The sequence below is a fragment of the Bactrocera oleae genome, chromosome 5 (assembly GCF_042242935.1).
Source record: "Bactrocera oleae isolate idBacOlea1 chromosome 5, idBacOlea1, whole genome shotgun sequence".
In the NCBI taxonomy this organism is placed as follows: Eukaryota; Metazoa; Arthropoda; class Insecta; order Diptera; family Tephritidae; genus Bactrocera; species Bactrocera oleae.
In genome coordinates this window covers 33,562,466-33,579,969 of record NC_091539.1, presented here as the reverse complement: position 1 = coordinate 33,579,969, position 17,504 = coordinate 33,562,466, and the positions used below count along the sequence as shown (strand labels likewise).

General features: G+C 38.3%; 1 protein-coding gene across 2 annotated transcripts in view; it reads right to left on the bottom strand.

Moving 5' to 3' along the window:
• Positions 1 to 17,504, bottom strand: part of CycD (cyclin D) — a 179,982-nt gene that overhangs the window by 117,289 nt on the left and 45,189 nt on the right. The gene's annotated exons all lie outside the window — the stretch shown is intronic.

The window sequence follows — 17,504 nt, the reverse complement described above, 5'->3', positions numbered from 1 at the left end:
TAGAAAATTGTAAAAGACAATTGAAATATAAGCGCCGGCTGGTGTGCCGACGACCGCACTCAGATTATTAGGAAATAAAAAAATGTGTGAGTTAGAGATCTAAAGTTCGAAAGAGGTAATAGAATAATAGAAAAAATGGCCATAGAGCCCTAAGTGATCTGATACCGCCCATATTTGTACGATCATGTCATTGTCATTCTTATTTCATTCACAAATTCTTAAAATAACGAATCATTAAGACTTCCTACATTCACATTTACACTTAGCGCAGATCACATAAAATCTACTCTCGATCAACGCTTAAGATCACGGTGTATAGTAATACGTATAAATTCTAGAGACACGAACTAATGATTAAAAATTAGAAATTGGTGGAAGTTCAAAGCTATTGGTCTAAAAAAATAGAACATGAAAAAATTACTAACTTCGGAACAAATAAAAACTAGATGAGTTAGATAGGATACACTCGTAACATATATGTAAATATGTACAAATTTGTGGATAAATTAACGCAATTTTTATTTACGGTAAGCGAGTAGGCCACATTTACGAGGTGTGTTCAAAGGAAAAGGTGAATTTTGATTTTTCGCGGGCTGTGTACATTCGATTATCGATATTTTGTTTTTGTTATAATCGGACACATATGTTTATCATGTGCTTGCATTAGGAGTCAATTTCGATTAGTGATTTGTTTTAGACAACAGAAAAGGTTAGTCACGTTTTTGTGTGCTCTTCGATTTTTGGCTTTTGAAAGAAATGGATCAAAGAATGTGTATTAAATTTTGCGTTAAAAATGGAGTAGTGTTCCAAGGCACTTAAAATGTGGACTGTGGCCATCGGTGAGTCAACTTTGTCTCAAAAAAGTGTTTACAAGTGGTAAAAGCGCTTTAAAGAAGGCCGAGAAGGTGTTGATGACGAGGAGCATCCTGGAGGTGCGACCACGTCCACAAGCGAAGAAGACATCGAAACAATGAAAAAACCTGCTCTTGAAAATTACTATTAGAGAAATTACAGAGGATGTCGGCATATCAATCGGCTCATGCCATCGAATGTTTTGGGCATGAGACGTGTGGCAGTGAAGTTTGTTCTGCGTCACGATAATACACCAGCTCACACATCAATGCTTATTCGTGACTTTTGGGCCAAAAACAAAACGGTAATCTTGCCTAAACCACCGTATTACCAGATTTGGCTCCCTGCGACTCTTTCCTATTACAAAACCTGGAGGAGAAACTAATGAAAGCGTTTTGTCACAATTGATAAAATCAAGTCAGAATCGAAGAAAGAGCTGATGGCCATACCGAAAAGCGCATTGCAGAAGTACTTTTTAAAAAAAATTTAAGATTCACCTTTTCCTTTGAACACACCTCGTATATGTTAGTTCTCCAAAACTTTCGGTTTCAAAAATCATTAGGATCACAGCAAACATCACCTGTTGAACGGTATTCCGTTCACACTTTCAGACATCCCGCTGAACTAATGACAATAGAAGTAGAACGCCTAAGCAGATTTGTATTGGTCTTAAAAAGCTTTGTCGACTTCTGAGATCTTATGAGATTACAGGATATATATTTTGTGGCTTCACATAAGGCGGTATAGGTATAGTACTCCAAGTGTGATCCCTATGTTGAGAACCAGCCATTGAACCTAACCACTTTACAGGAAACATAACGGAGGCTAGCTTATAAGATTTGGTTATTAATGCTTCCTCTCGATTTCAAATAATTCGAAGCAGTTTTTCTAAATTTAGCTCTAAATATTCCCAACCGAAAATTGTTTTAAAAATGTCTCAACAAATTCTCATGTAAAATGATACTTAAGGGAGAACGGAAAAGAAATTCACAGAAATAAATTCAGGAAATAAAATACAATTGAGACATAATGTAAAATCAAACGCTGAAAGATGCTAAAAATGGCTAAGAGAGAATTACAACACCGTTAAAATATCTCATCATATAAAGAAGTAAAGTAAATATCGTAGTAACCATAATTTGGTTGTTGTTGTGCATTGAAGGCGGTCAAAGAGTTAGCAGTGCTTTGTTGTTCCGATAAAATAAATGCGCGAACAAGAATGCGATCTTTAAATTCCAACAACAATGTTGTCAGCAAATTAAGTGGCGGCGGTAAAAGTCATTAAAGCAGCCAGAAACATGCCAATGAGCCTCGAGCAATAGGCGTACAACAACGGCCGAAGGGACCACGCAGTCACAACACAAAGCGCTCTGCGGTGTTCTATGGAGCCGCCAGCACTTCATTAAAATTAGCAACAACAAGAGCAAGGCGCAGTGCAGTGCAGCGCGGCTCAGAACTGAGCTCAGCTCATTAATGGGCAGCGAGCAATGAAAATGCATCTTACTCCTTTTTAGTCAAAACAACAAATTTTTACATGCTACGCGCATTTTTTGCACAAACAACAAAGCAGCTCGGATTCTAAGGGTCTGAGAAGCGTTAAGAAAAGAAATCACAAATACAACAAGCAACAGTACACAAACACACAATAGGGCACTGGGACCTCCGTGGCGGTTTGAAGGCTTGAGAAAATATGAAGCAGCCAGCGACGAAGTGAGACTGGACGCAGCGCTGCCTGATGTCACATACTATAGGTATAGCCCACACTCGAAAATCGTCAAGCGAAATGCTCGGCTTACCTTCGCGATTTTTAGGTTTTTTTTTAGTGAAAATTCTTGTTTTAGTCGATATCGTGTTTGCCGCTCGCGTGTTTTTTATTGGAATGTATATTTTAGCAGAGTGATGTGCTGTTGTTGTCGTTAATATGTAGTTATATATTTTTTCGAAACAAATGCCGACAATTTATGCAGTCACATACATACATATTTACTCATATAAAAATCGATATAACATATAGTAACAAATACATAGATACAAATATATAAGAATACCGTAATGTGTTTACATATACAAAAACACACATGAAGAGCTTCACTTAAAACCGCAAGCAACTCCATTCCATTGAATGAGCAGAAATTGTGCACGTTTTCCAAAACAAAAAATGCACCAAAAACAACAAAAATCATTGTGAAAATAAAAACTTTTTTGAGAAGAATCTTTACTCGGCAGCATCTTTCTTTCAGAATATCGCGAAAATCGTAATGTGGCTGCGTGTATGTACATACGAGTACCTATGCAACTAGCCTATACATACATATGTATGAGTAAACGCACAAAGCTATATATACAGCAACATCACACGTCCCAACACCTTCTACCCGCACAGCGTCAACAACGAGTTATCAATTGTCGAAACTGAAACAAGAGTAATCGTTAACTTCGGCTGCACTTAAGCGGTAATACCCTTCACAGGGCCATTTCTTATAGCAACTATATGTATAAATAAAGTTGAAAATGCAACGGCTGATCGTTGAACGTTTGATTGGTAAGTATGTATGATGGCTATATGCTATAGTAGTTTGATCTAAGCCATTTGCTCGGAGATTGTGCCGTTGCCTTGGACAATAATCTATGCCAAATTTCGTAAAGACAGATTGTCAAATAAAACAAGTTTTCCATACAAAAGCTTGCTTTGGATTGATCAGATATATGCTATAGTGGCCCGATATCTACGTTTCCGACAAATGAGCAGCTTTGTGGGAAGAAAGGGACGTGTTCAAAATTTCAGATCGATATCTCAAAAACTGATGGACTAAGTAGTGCTTATGTGCGGACGGGCATGAATAGTTCGACTCAGGTCTCCCCGCGAATCATTTTAATACATATACATACATACACCTTATTGGGTCTCCGACGTCTTTTTTGGTTGTTACAAACTTCGTGGCAAACTTAATACTCCCTGTTCAGGGTATAAAAAAGGTATTGAGATACTTCAAACGAGCGGTAAATACACACATACATGTATGAATTAATGAATGTAAATGCATTTGATATTTATACAACAACTGCTTCATTGGGCTATGTGTGCTCACATCTTCAAGTTACCAACCGACCCACGATCCTTGTGTCCAACCGTTATGGAAGATACTACAAAAAAAAATCACGAACATAAAGTACAAAATATTGCTCAGTCGGTCAGTTAGTAGGTAAGGGAAAAAGCTTACAACAACGAGGTACTCAAACAACACAAGTAAGTTCCAGGAATTCGATCATATCGTCGGGGCAATCTGATTATTTGTTTCGCACGCGCACAAAATCAGAAGCACTACCATTGAATTGTGTTGAAGCGCCGCAGAGCGACGTGCAGTTAAACATGCCTGCGACTAAGCGAAACCACGCCGGCCATTGAATGAAGCGTCTTCGACTTACGAGTTGTCCATTGTGCAGAGAAGGCAGAGGAGATGAAATGGATAGCGAACCACCGAAACGAAGGCACCAAAAAAGTGCCAGCAGAGAGGTGGAGATACGGTGGCGAAAAGGTGAACAGCAACAAAGAATGAAACGAAGCGTCTAGCAAAGCGCTGCCGAAACAATCGAGCTAACCGTCTGACCACGCAACCGACAGTCAACATAACCGTCTCTCTGATTGTTGTGCTGATCAAACAAGCGCCGCAGTCTGTCAGCCAAGCATATCTACAGCGCCAACTAAATACAATTTGCGAAATCGGCGAGAGCAAACAAACAGCACCAGCCAAACTCTCATCTTAACAGAATACAGAATACAGAATACAACGCAAAACATGAACCGAAATCCCTGCCGCAACAGCATCATTGATTGGGCAACACACTTGCAATGCATCTACAAAAAATGAAGTATTTTGGTAGAGCTTCGCCCTACCAGCCCTGGAATGCAGGGTGAGTGTTCCCCGCCCAACTACGACTGCATATATGAAGAATGAGACGCGTTATCGCTGCCGCCATCGTCGCCACCACACCATGCTATGCCACCTTGTTGTTGTAGCGGCAGAATTTTGTCGAGCTATGCCACCTTCATCACTGTCGGTTGGAGGTGTCAAAGGACCGATGCAGGCGACCAAACAATCAACAAAGCTGCGAGCCTGCGAACCAGCGAGCATGCCAACCACTCAACTGGACCGTACATTTCGATAAACGAATACTTAAGTACGCGACGGTGGAAGCGCTGCCGTAACGTTTCACAGGAAAAAGTACTCATTAAGGAAGCAACAAACCTGCGCCAGCCATAGCACCACAACAGGTACATTGACCGAGGCGCACACAAGCCATCATCGGACAGACGCACCGCGTAGCCCAAAGCAATATGAGGCAAAGTACAAAAGCTTCGTACCTCTCCGCCTTTCACTCTCTCTGTTGGCTAACTAACATTGTTTACCCTCACTTCGAATGGGTTGCTTGGCTGACAAGGCGTTCGCATACTTGAAAATTAATTGAGCGATGTACCTTATGGGAAGGCACAAAATTCTTCTCCGCTTAATGCGGACAACGACGTTGGCGCTGCATTGCGAGTGGACACCACATTAAAGATTCGAAAAGTAAGATGAATTAGAATATTATGGCTCGCGTTGGCAGTTATTTGTTTTCTTTTTGCTACAGCAATCGAATGCGAGTCGATGCACTAAAGTATGCCTATACCCATTTATAAAATATTTTGTTGTAGCAGTAAAAATCGAGTTTAAAAAGACAGAAGAGAAATAAAGCTCTGATATCCTAAAAACAAATGTTCCTAATGTCGGAATAAAGAACTTTCACAGTTATCAGCGCATATAACTCAGATTGGACTTATTTAATGAATTATTTATCAAATACAAGCTATTCTACAACATGAATTAAAATATATATGTTTTTCCGTTTTCGAAGAATCTAAATTATTCAGATACTTGTCAGATAGGGATGGCGATCTCGAATGCTTTGAAAAGTATTAAATAATTAATGTTCCGAAATCTTGATGATCTTCGCAAATGATAATTCATTTCAAACGAACACTTATTTTGATACCCTGAACAGGATATATTAAGTTTGTCACGAATTTTTAACAACCAGAAGGAAACGTCGGAGACCCTATAAAATATATACATACATAAATGATCAGCACGATAAACTGAGTTGATTAAGCCATGTATGTCTGTATATACACGAACTAGTCCCTCAGTTTTGAAGGTATTGTTTTGATAAAAATAAAAGTCAACAGGGATTCGAAGGCAATTTAAAATTTCTATTGAGGAAATATCTAAGCCGCAAAGGTGGGCTACGGAATTGTTGAAAATGTTGAAGAATTGTTTTGGGGAGTATACTTTATCATGAACACAAGAGTTTAAAGTCCCATGCGAGTCGCCCATCCAATTCTATTAATGACAATAATATCGACAAAGTTAAAGAAATAGTGCTATAAAACCGTCAAGTTGGCATCAGAGTGATAGCAGAGAAACTCTATATCTCTTATGGATCGAATCATCACATTTAAGTTAATGTTTTGGGTATGAAGCGTGTCAATGCTAGACTCGTACGAAAAGGTTTTTTGGTAAAAGACGTTGAATAGAGGTCGCAAAAGAGATACTTGACAATGGAGCTGAGGCCCCTACATTCATCAATCGCATCATTACTGGCGACGAGACGTGGGTTCGTTACTATGACGTCGAAACTATGCAACAATAAAACTAACAAGAATTAGCTGAAGGCACTGAAAGCTATCCCAGACGAGGCTTAACAAGCGTATAGAAAAGTGGACTAAGCGTTGGCATCAAACGGAGCTTATTTTGAAGACGATATTAAAGATTTGTATTAAAACACGTGAAAATGTGGTTTATTTGTTGGTCGGTATCAAATTTTACTATTAAAATTGTACTTATATAAATGTAGCAGCTTTTTTCAGTACGTGGATATAGGTTTTCGGCTTTTTCGATTAGCACCTTCGCGGAAGGACATTATCTTCATTTGTAATTTTCAGCACAACAACAACAACTATCGAAAGTCGAACAACAAATCAATGCTGTTACGCATTTCATGCATCGAACAATTAACCATTGTAACTGCAAAAGTGAGCTACCAACAAGACAACCAACCAAATAAATAAAATGCAATAGTGGAAACAGTAAGCAGCACTGGGCAACACAGAACTCACAACTGCACGCTTTAGTGGAAATATACAAACTTAGCACTCACACACACACACACGCGCACACATTTAAAGCGAGCAATGTCAATAATTAACAAAAGTAAAATGATTCCAAATACAATTTGTTAGTTGTGGGCTTACTTAAAATTAATTAATTTGTGCGATGAAATACCGTGGAAATACACACACAATACACTTACTCCTACTGCCTGACACACATTTATACGTACATGTACGCATGCGCGTTGAGGAGCGCTAAGAACGAAACGCCGAGTTCATTCGCCTTAAATTACGTCAAAGGGCAATTAATACGGAAATGATTCTGTAGATAATAGTTTGTCCCCAAACTAAGTACTACAATAAGAACAAAACACAAGCGTGTGTAATTGGTAGCACAGCATTAGATAGTAGCTGGAGCACAGAGCATTTAGCGTGGAGCAAACAGGTTAATTGAAGAATGCTGCAAGATCATTTCTTTACAGGTTAGTGTGAAAAAAAAGTGGAAAAGCCGATTTTGATTTTCACAATGACTAATTGGACGCGGCGATCATCGGCTTATGTCTTGAGGCACCAGTGACCGATGGCAAAGCGTATCTGATTCCCATTTCGCACGAATTTTCGTGATTTTGTCACTCAACCGAATAGTTATTGTTTATTTTAGTAAATTAAAGCGTAGTTAAAATATATATTGTTTTGATTTCTTTTTATTTTCCCTTGTATGTTTGAGGTTATTCGCGATTAAAACTGCGAAGTGTGAACTTGACTTAAAATTTGATGCTTTTGCGACAAATCCATGTTTATTGACAGAATGCGAATACGAAAAATAAACAAAGGAAAATTAAAACATGTACGATTTCTGGAATGTTGTGAACTTGAAACGGCATGACTTAAATAAACAACTACTCATTCACACATATGCATATATTGTATAATTAGCTTAATGAAACAACTTTTTTTTCTAATTTTCACACCATTTACATAATCGCTATATGGCTCGTAAGACATTCATCATTTGACAATCGATTAACTGGTCTATTGACTTCAAATGATGCATGTTCATACAAGTATTATTTAGATGGATATGTGCATATTCAAATACAAACATATATATGTGGAAATGTTGGCGACTATAAATTTGCACCTATATACAAATACGTTTGTTTATAGAAAATAACAGACTAGTCTGTCCATACTTAACTTGGAATGAATGAAAATAAAAAGGAAATATTCAAAGAAAAATACAAAAATATTCATAAAATAGAAATTTGTTAAAATTTCGTATAAATGTAAGGTAAATTTATTTATAAAGAATTGTCCTTGCTTAAGCGAAAAAGACTAAAAATTTTTTAAATAAAACTTGTTATGAAGCAAGTTTGAATGCATTTATATCCAAAAAAAATCTAGAAGTAATGAAATTCCATCCCATTGCTCTGTCGGCAAATAGTTGTGGCATACTTTGGAAATTATTCGAAAATTATAAATATTATTCTAGCCAATTTCCTCCAAGATGACTTGGTATTGGGCACATTTGCCGATCACTGCCGTCAATGATTAACCCTATGGGATATTGAGGGGAGCCACTGAATTTTAATTTGTTTTATAGTTAGGCATTGCCTTCTTTTGAAAGGAAAAGTGAATATAAATATCACAGCTGTCAGACAAGCTGTCAGTAGTACTTTATAGGTATAGTATTTCGAAAGAAAAGTGGGTAAAAAAGAATTCTGGAAAGTCTGTTAGCGAGACAGCTTTTTCTGAATAAAAATTTAGTCCTGCTGATTCTAAAAAGTGACTTGAAGTTTGTTATCCAGGCGACCTTATTCATGAAATTATTGAATGTGCTCTGGTTTTTATAATTGTATGCCTAATATTTTGATAATTATCGGCTTATTAGTAATAAAAATTCAGTTTTCCAGTCCTGATTAGGGTTCTGGGCACCTTTTTCGCGCATGCAAACATCACGTGATTCTCACTCCCACAAAATGTTATTTATATGTTATTAAATCCAAACGTAGAGATATCTCGAATTAATGTCAAACTGTTCTATTTTACTCAATGAAAAGTTTGCTTTCGTTTTAAAAGTAATTAACATGGACTACTACTGTGATAATAATTTCTGCCGCCAAATACCCAGATATATGTATACCACAGTTTACCAATGGATGTGAGTAAGAGGCGGTAACATCTACAGCAAAGTTATTTTCCCAAAAAATTAACATATAATACGTGATCAAGTTAGGAATTGTTAACGAATTTGTCAAAGTGTTGGACGTGTGAAGATATTGTTTCAGTGATATTTGTAAAAAATTTAAGCAGCTTGGTATGGAAAAGTCAAAAGGTGGAATATTTGTTGGTCCTCAAATATGGCACAGATTATATCAAGGTTATAACTGTTCCGCAGAGTGAAGCATGAAAACGTTTTGTGTTGATAGTCGAAAATTTCTTAGGCAACCATAAAGCACCAAATTATGTAGAACTTGTGCAAAATATGCTGACAAACTAAGCTATCTCTGCAACTTTGTGTATCAAGTTAAATTATTTCCGTAATAATCTGGATAAATTTTCGGAAAATTTTGGAAGTTATAGTAAGGAACAGAGAGAGCTGTTTAACTAAGATCTAAAAGTGATGGAACAAAGGTATCAATGTTGATGGGAGCTTCACATGATGGCAGATTACATCTGGTCCTGTCAACTGGAAAATTATAAAAGAGAAGCTCATCAAAGGTGTTTCATTGCAATATAACATTCGATTCGATGCATCTCTCTTTTCCAAAACAAAACTGCCATTGTTTATTTTTTTTCATCTTTTCTGATTTTTGTAAAGTAACTTCAAAATAAAAATTCAAAAATAAACGAGAGCAAATTTCACAAAACCATTGATAGTTTCCTGAACTGTGGGCACAAATAAATTCAAAATCGGTCATATACCTAGGGCAACAAAACCACTGTATGCCAGTGTAATGAAGCTAGTGAACGTCGAGAAGAGGCTGCTACGGATGGGACTATCAAAAGAAAATAACCAGGCTATTTTGGGTAACCGTAAAATGAAATATTATTATCCTTTCACTGCGGATTTCAATATTTTGAAATGTCCATTAAATAATTTAACACAACTATCGCGAGAAGGAAAACCCATTGTTTGAAGAACGAAATTGCTGAAGGTGCGCATTTGAAAAAGAATAAACTATATCTCGTAAAGGCAAGGCTCGGTGTCATATATCAATTAGAATGTTGACATAGTTGCTTCGAATCGCGTCATCTGGCTCCGAGCAATTTTTTCAAAGATACTTAGCTGTAATCGATATAATGGTAATTTTCCTGAATACAAAATCAAATTTAGTTTAGAAATGTGCTTTTCTATAAAACGATACTAGAAAGAAAATTAGGGATCTGTATGAAGAATTTGTGGATAGGCTAAGATTGGGCACCAAAACACCGCAAAACGGATATATGCAAATACTTGCTGCAAAGTTCAATTCAAAATCGGATAACCCGGTTAGATTAAAGGAACTTTTGATACAATTAATGTTTATGAGATTAAGAAAAGAAACTTAAATAATGTTTATAATTCACACGCTGATTATTTGTAAGTTCATTATATGCGTTTTTCTAGTAAATGGGTTTTTACACACAGACTCTTTTGTAACCCAAACCGGTTTATTGTTCGGGTGGCACGCTTTGTGTTCTTGTTCGTAACAGCTCGCTGCTACCCTTTTCAGCATTCCTTTTCACTTTCAAATTCTTTGAACGGTTGCAAGAGCGCTCGGTCTCAAATGAATTCGTTCACAAATTTGAATTCTGTTATCTATTGTTTGTATGTAATATGCAAATATGTATGCATAGAATAGAAATATTTTGAAAAATTGTAAATAAGGAGAAAATTAAGATACTCAAAAATATTCAATTTAAAAAAATTATGAATTTTTAAAACGTAAAGATTAGGAAATTCCTGGTTTAAATTTGGCCTTGAAAATATTAGTTGCGGATATCCAATACATTCTGGTGGATTAGGGAATTCCCGTCTAAGTATTTCTTTGAAACTATTAAGTGGGTAGGTACTTGTATTATGCATATTGTTCTACCATATTCATGGTAATTCATTGCAAGCAAAATGTAAGACCATCATTCCAACATACAAATGAAATATGCAACACGCTCTAAGTGTTACGCAGACGAACCGCACAAATATTTACGAAAATTTTGTGAAAAGGAATGCAGAAAAACTAGACTCGAGTTGCTGGACTCTTTTTGCTCGTGTGAATGCACAGAGCGACACCAAAAGAGAATTGGACGAAAACGAGGGTCAAAAGAGTCTGTGTGTAAAAGCCGTGTAATTATACAATATATCCAGGCATGTTTTCAGAACCCCCACGAGATACGGCATTTGCTTATCATCACATTACAAAGCGATTTCTGGAGAAACAAACGCAAAATCGTCCCGATCTCGAAGAATGTAAACACGAAATATTTTTCTCATCATTACAAAATCGTTACACAAGTCTAAAAATATGTAAAAAAACAAAAACAAAAATAGCAAAAAAACAAAGCAAAAAAAAGGACAAAAGGAAAACAAACTCTTATCATTGTGTGTGGTAGGGAGACAATGCGATTTTAATGATTTTCTGCCTCGACGACATCCATTCAATTAATTACAATACGAAGCAGAAGTTCGCGAAAACAATGTTTAGCTGTTTAAGCGCGAAGACATACATCTCTCGCTCTCGGTATGTGCGTAAGAGTGTACGTGCGCACTGAGCGTTGTTTGTTTATGCGCCCAGTGCGCCATTGTCAATCTATAGTAGCAGTAGGTGGAGGAGGAGGTGACAAGGTGCTAAAGCGGCAGCATTGTCCACACAACGAGATGGACACATCCTTGAAATGCCATGAGAATGAATATATGAGCACAGCATAAACAATCAGGCACACAAGAACTCGACAAATCGCCGAACCGAAAGTATAAAGCAGAAGCGGCGCATGCAACGGCGAGGAGTAGAGGTGAGTGGTAAGCAATTGCAGCGCAACAAAACGTTTAACATTTTTCTCATCGATGCAACCGTCAATATGCTTATGCACATGCATAAATATATTCATAAGCGAAATGTATGCGTGTATGTATGTGTGTGAGAGTGTGATTATGTAGACACGGGCGCTTTTGTGTACGAAGAACGATGAATCCTTGAAATAAATAAATATTCCAGAAAAAGTCTCAAGTTCTGCGTTGCATGGCATACAAGTAACGCATGCGCAGTGCCAAACAAATGCAGCAGCAGCGGCAACAAAGGTAGTGGCCGCATGACAGCGACGTAATGCAGCAATTTTCACACATGTATGCTGGTGTGTGTGTTTATGAGTCGTTGAACATTGTTCAGTACGAATATTTACAAAAAAAATATTGCAGAATCATCAGTTTTAATGCCTCTACCATATTTACGCCGAATGCTGTGCACTAAAGTTGTGTGGTGTGGTAGGCACTTAAAACTAAAATCCCAGCCTCAACCAAAAGCACGAAACAGCGAATTGTGAAGAATGCACAGGGATTCTTGGCGGCGCTGTTGCCTTCATTCACACTCGAACGGTGGAGCCAGCAGGCCGACCAAACAGACATACGCATTAACTCCAATTGCACACAGAAGGAAAAGAAGAAGAAGAAGAAGGTGGCATGATACAAACTAGCGGCGAACCGAAATGCGCTGGGCAGTCAACTGCGCGACATTCTTCACAAAAATTTAGGCCCATAAAAAGCCATGCAATTTTCAAGTGATTGTTGGCAGGCACCCTGTAAGCGCAACACCTCCTTCTTCGCTTTCTGGTTATTTTCCGCTAGGACATTCTTGCTTTTCTTTTCATTTATTTTGCCAATTCGCTTTGTTCTAAAAATGTTGCCGCTACAGTCTAAGATTTATCTGGTCGCAACCAGCTGATGACAACAATAACAATGGTCGACAAAACCAAAAACAAAAAAATTTCATATAAATAAATGAAAATAAAAGCAGCATAGGTGTCCACCCAGAGGACAGTGATCTTTATCATGCCTTTCGATTACCTGAACTGGCTGTAATGGTATCACATGCAATTAAATGAATGTTCAATGCAACGACCTTGCGAATTAAATGGCCTAAAAGGTAGTCTTTGGTATGTACTCGTAATTGGTATTGTTGCCGGTTTGACATAAAATTATGGTTGCCAGGGTAGAAGTATTGCACAAAGAAATATGTGCAGTATAAAACAGTGAAATAGTAAAAGACCCCTTCTCGAGTTTAAAAGGAAAGGTTTGGGCAATTGTTTATCATAAGGAAGTCCGAAGATTAAGAAGTCCTAGAACTGAAGTCCTAGTCCTAGAACTGAAGTCTTCGAAAAAATGAGTGGAATAGTCACCCAATTAAAATTCCACCTACATCAGCAAATAGGAAAATATATTATATTATATATATATTTGCTTTAAAACCAATAATTAGCTGTTTGTTGAGAATTTGGTATGAAGGCCGATCGGCAAGACGGAGATTACACTTGAACTGTTCTTGAACGGTTATAGATCAATCCTTTGCGAAGTCAGAATCCACAACTTCGACTCCAAGAAAACTGAAAATGCTACAGAAATTCGTGAATGTTGGTAAGTCTTTCTGAAAAAACATTTTCGTCCTGGATCCACAACCTCAATCAAAAAAAATCAAAAAAATTATAACTAAAACAGATAATAGACAATTGGCAACACTGTATGAAATGGAATTTACAACTACAAAAACAATATAGACTTGACTGTTGCATACCCCAAAGATCGACAGCTACCTCCACCGGCACCTTGGTTTATACTAAGCACTAACCAACTATCAACACTGCCAACAACAGACTTGTTGCCGTTTATTGAAATCTCATTGACTACACACACATACACACCCGGTACGAACTCAGCCAGCACTCGGCATGCAATGCGACGTTGCCATTAAGAATGAGATCGAAAAAAACAAGCCGTCTAGCAGCGCAAGAGGACCTGCTGTGGCGCAACATGCCAAGGTGCTGACGATGCAGAAACATCAACAAAATCGACCGAGCAGAGAAATCATCTGTGCGTTCGCCTGCCTAAAGGAACATAAACTAGAAAACAAGAACAATAAGAAAATAGAAGAAAATGTAGACAGTCATCTAGTCAGCAAACAAGTCAGTTCGGTGGCTGGCGCAGAGATTATGCTACATGCAACGTTCCGCGAAAAGTGAGATCAAAATGCGGCACTTAACAAAAAATAAATTGCAATATCGCCTCCGCTGACGTAGCTGCACTCGACGGTCCATGTAGAATAGCTACAGTGAGGCGCAGCTTACGGGCAGCGCAAACGCCATTACCAATTTTGTAGCACAATGAAGAGTGAGTTTGCCACACAGCGCAGGATGCGCACTCGATGCATACCTACTGTTTGTATGTATGTATGTGAGATGCGCATGTGTAGCCGACGCGCCGACGTGCCGACCCTGGGAAACTACTATTTGAACAAGTCTTTTGTAGATTTTCTTCTTTTTGCAAATATTCGCCGAACTGTCTGCTCGCTTTCAAGGAATGTGCATTTTCCGCCGACTCTTTGCCATGGACCACATGTATGTGGAGTCTGGCAGCGACGCGTGCAAAATAAAAGTACAAGTGAAAAATTAAAAGTAGGTAAGCCGTGAGCGGTCGCCAGTCATTGCAGTCCCCCACAACCTCGCTACCATAGCCGAGTTGACACGATTCATGCGCTTATCTGCAAGGCAAAAGGTGCGTAGGTTGACTAGCTTGCGAACCCGGTTGGCTGACTGGTTGGCATTCATTGGTAACATTGAAATTTTGAATGCCTCCACCAGCCTTGCGCGTGTGTGTTTGTATTGTTTAGAAGTGCTGAGCAAGTGGGACATTAAAGGCACCGGCCACCACCGCCACTCAACTGCGTTGTTGTAGGTTGTAAGTTGTTGTTGGCTGCTGCATAACAAAGAACAACAAGAAAACCCAACCAAGCCAGTCAAGTCATACCAGCGCTTTAAGGCTTAAAGGTTTAAGGATGAGCATGTGGGAAGCACGGCGCTGGCGGGCGGTAGACAATCGTATGTATGAACACGAGCATGAGTTAAGTAAGAGTTGGGCCGAGTTAAATGGCAAAGCATTAACATTCGCGCGCAGTGCTGGCACAACACTAGGCGGATTATTGCACTTTGTTACTTATGTACAATTGGAATTCTGGAGACACGGTAAAAATTCTAGAATCACAGGAACGTACTACAGTACTTGCTTAAGTAAGCTTTCATAGATCTTAGTATTAAAGTTGTCTAAATATATTTTATATATGGTTTATATAACGTTTGAAGGTAGGTCCCAAATCCTATAAAAATGCCGTCGACCAATGTGTACGTTTAGTTTTTGTAGCAAACATTCACCAAATATTTTGAAAGTTCATTGCGGAAGCCTTTAGTTTGTCGCTAAATAAAATTCCGTTTTTTAGACCCCGAAGTTTGACACTTGGCTACTATTCGGTTATTAGAGCAATTAAATCTTCTACGATGGAGTCTGACCGCTTGCCTAGCACTGTCAAAGTTCCAGGTGCATTACTAAGTCATAAAGGAAAAATATAAAGAAAATACGAGAAATTAAAAAAAAATGTTTTCGAAAGTCTAATATGGCTTGTGTACTACTTCGTAATACCCCTATTTGACGAACTAATTAGAAAAATTTAATTCGAACCATGTATCTTCGTTCACAGTAATCCGGTCTACCTAACCGACACCATCCGAACAGGGAATAAGAATTTGGAAACATTTTAGACCAACCAATCAACGGCAATAAGCAGTGCGCCTAAATGTAGGGCACACAATTGGATTTAACATATTCTGTTAATCAACAACCGACCCCTCGTTCTAAAACTCTGTTGGTAGTAAGGAACCCCCACTAATTTTTTGTGACCTTAAGCTGATTGTGTGATATCTAGTTTTGATCTTTTTATATCAGAGCTCAGTCAATATCTGTAAGCTATCTGATCCCTTATTACTTTGTTTTATTTCGGTTCAAGTATTATCTATGTATTTCTATACCTTTCGAGTTCAACAACTCGGAAATCATCAAAATCAGACTATGTTTTCTTGAGTTATAAATGCAATAACTCAACTAGAAAACAAGATTTCCAATTATTTCTCACAGTGTGCGGCTCGTTCGATACAAGCTGCACGGTCCCTTCAGGTATGAATGCACAGCGAATGAGAGACACCCCTCTCGCCACGTCGACACATTCTTTGGCAAATATTTTGAAATGAAGAGTTGCTACATTTAATAAACAGGAGGATCGACGGTGATCAACTATTTTCCTACATACATACATGGCATACACAAATTTATAGTATGTCTACATATACACGTGCGTACAAAAATATGCCTGAATTGGCAAATATGCGCAACAACAAATATTTATACATGTTTGTTGTAAGCCTGAGTATTCTTTATTAATAAATGTAATTAGTTTTTTTCTTTTACTCTTTAGAATTAGCGAATATGTCGATATGAAATATGTCGAGAGATGAGTGAGTACACGCGACATGGGTGACACACGCATAACAGCAGGGCTGCATACAGCGTTTTGAAAGAGCACACAGACGCGCCGACGACGTTTGTACAAAAATTAGCTTACACTAGGCGTATTTGCCTACGAAATCTTGGTAAACTTATTCGTTTATAATTGATTGAGATATTTGCAGAAGTGAAGAGATGACGACGCAACAACGGCGGAGGCTGCATGGTTGCCACTAAGAAATAAATTGCCACTAAGTAACAAACGACTCGACTGGTTACGTTGCGCACAAATAGCATTCGCAGAGTCAGGGAAAGACGTCAGCAATCGTCGAAGACGCAATTGTTGTCTAAAGCAACTTAAGAGTTGACAGCTACGACAGCGTCAGCGTCAACGTCAGCGTCAACGTCAGCGACAACTGCAGCGAAGTTAACTAACTAGCGAAACAGAGTGCTGGCGAGCCGCTATTATTTGCTTTTCCCATGTAGCAAATCCTTAGCAACGCCGTTGCGCGCCAACTATGTAACCAGCGGTGTATTGACCAACCGCTTAAGTGGCTAACTGACCGCCAGTAACAAGTATAAACCACAAACAAATCAACGCAGCAGACCGACAACGATTGACCGCGACGCGCCGATGCGTGCGAATTTTTTAGCACTATGTTAAATTTTCCAGCGATAAATGCTGACTACTTTGGATAGTTCTGTAGTGTGTTGCATAGTTACAGCATCTAGAAGACTTGGAAGAGAAGAGGCGCACGCGGACCAACAACCTTCTGACAAGTTCAATGTGCGCGCAAACTGTCAGTACGAATATTTAAATGGTGTGTATGGTATGTGTGTATTTAAACTATGCCTGGGCGAATGTCGAGTATATTTGACCAAACTGTTGATGCTGTCGTTAATTTGGCAAGTAAATTCCAAATATAACAGTTTCGAGTAACATACTAATGGAGTTAAGTGTGCGGAAGATGTTTAGGTGATAATTCC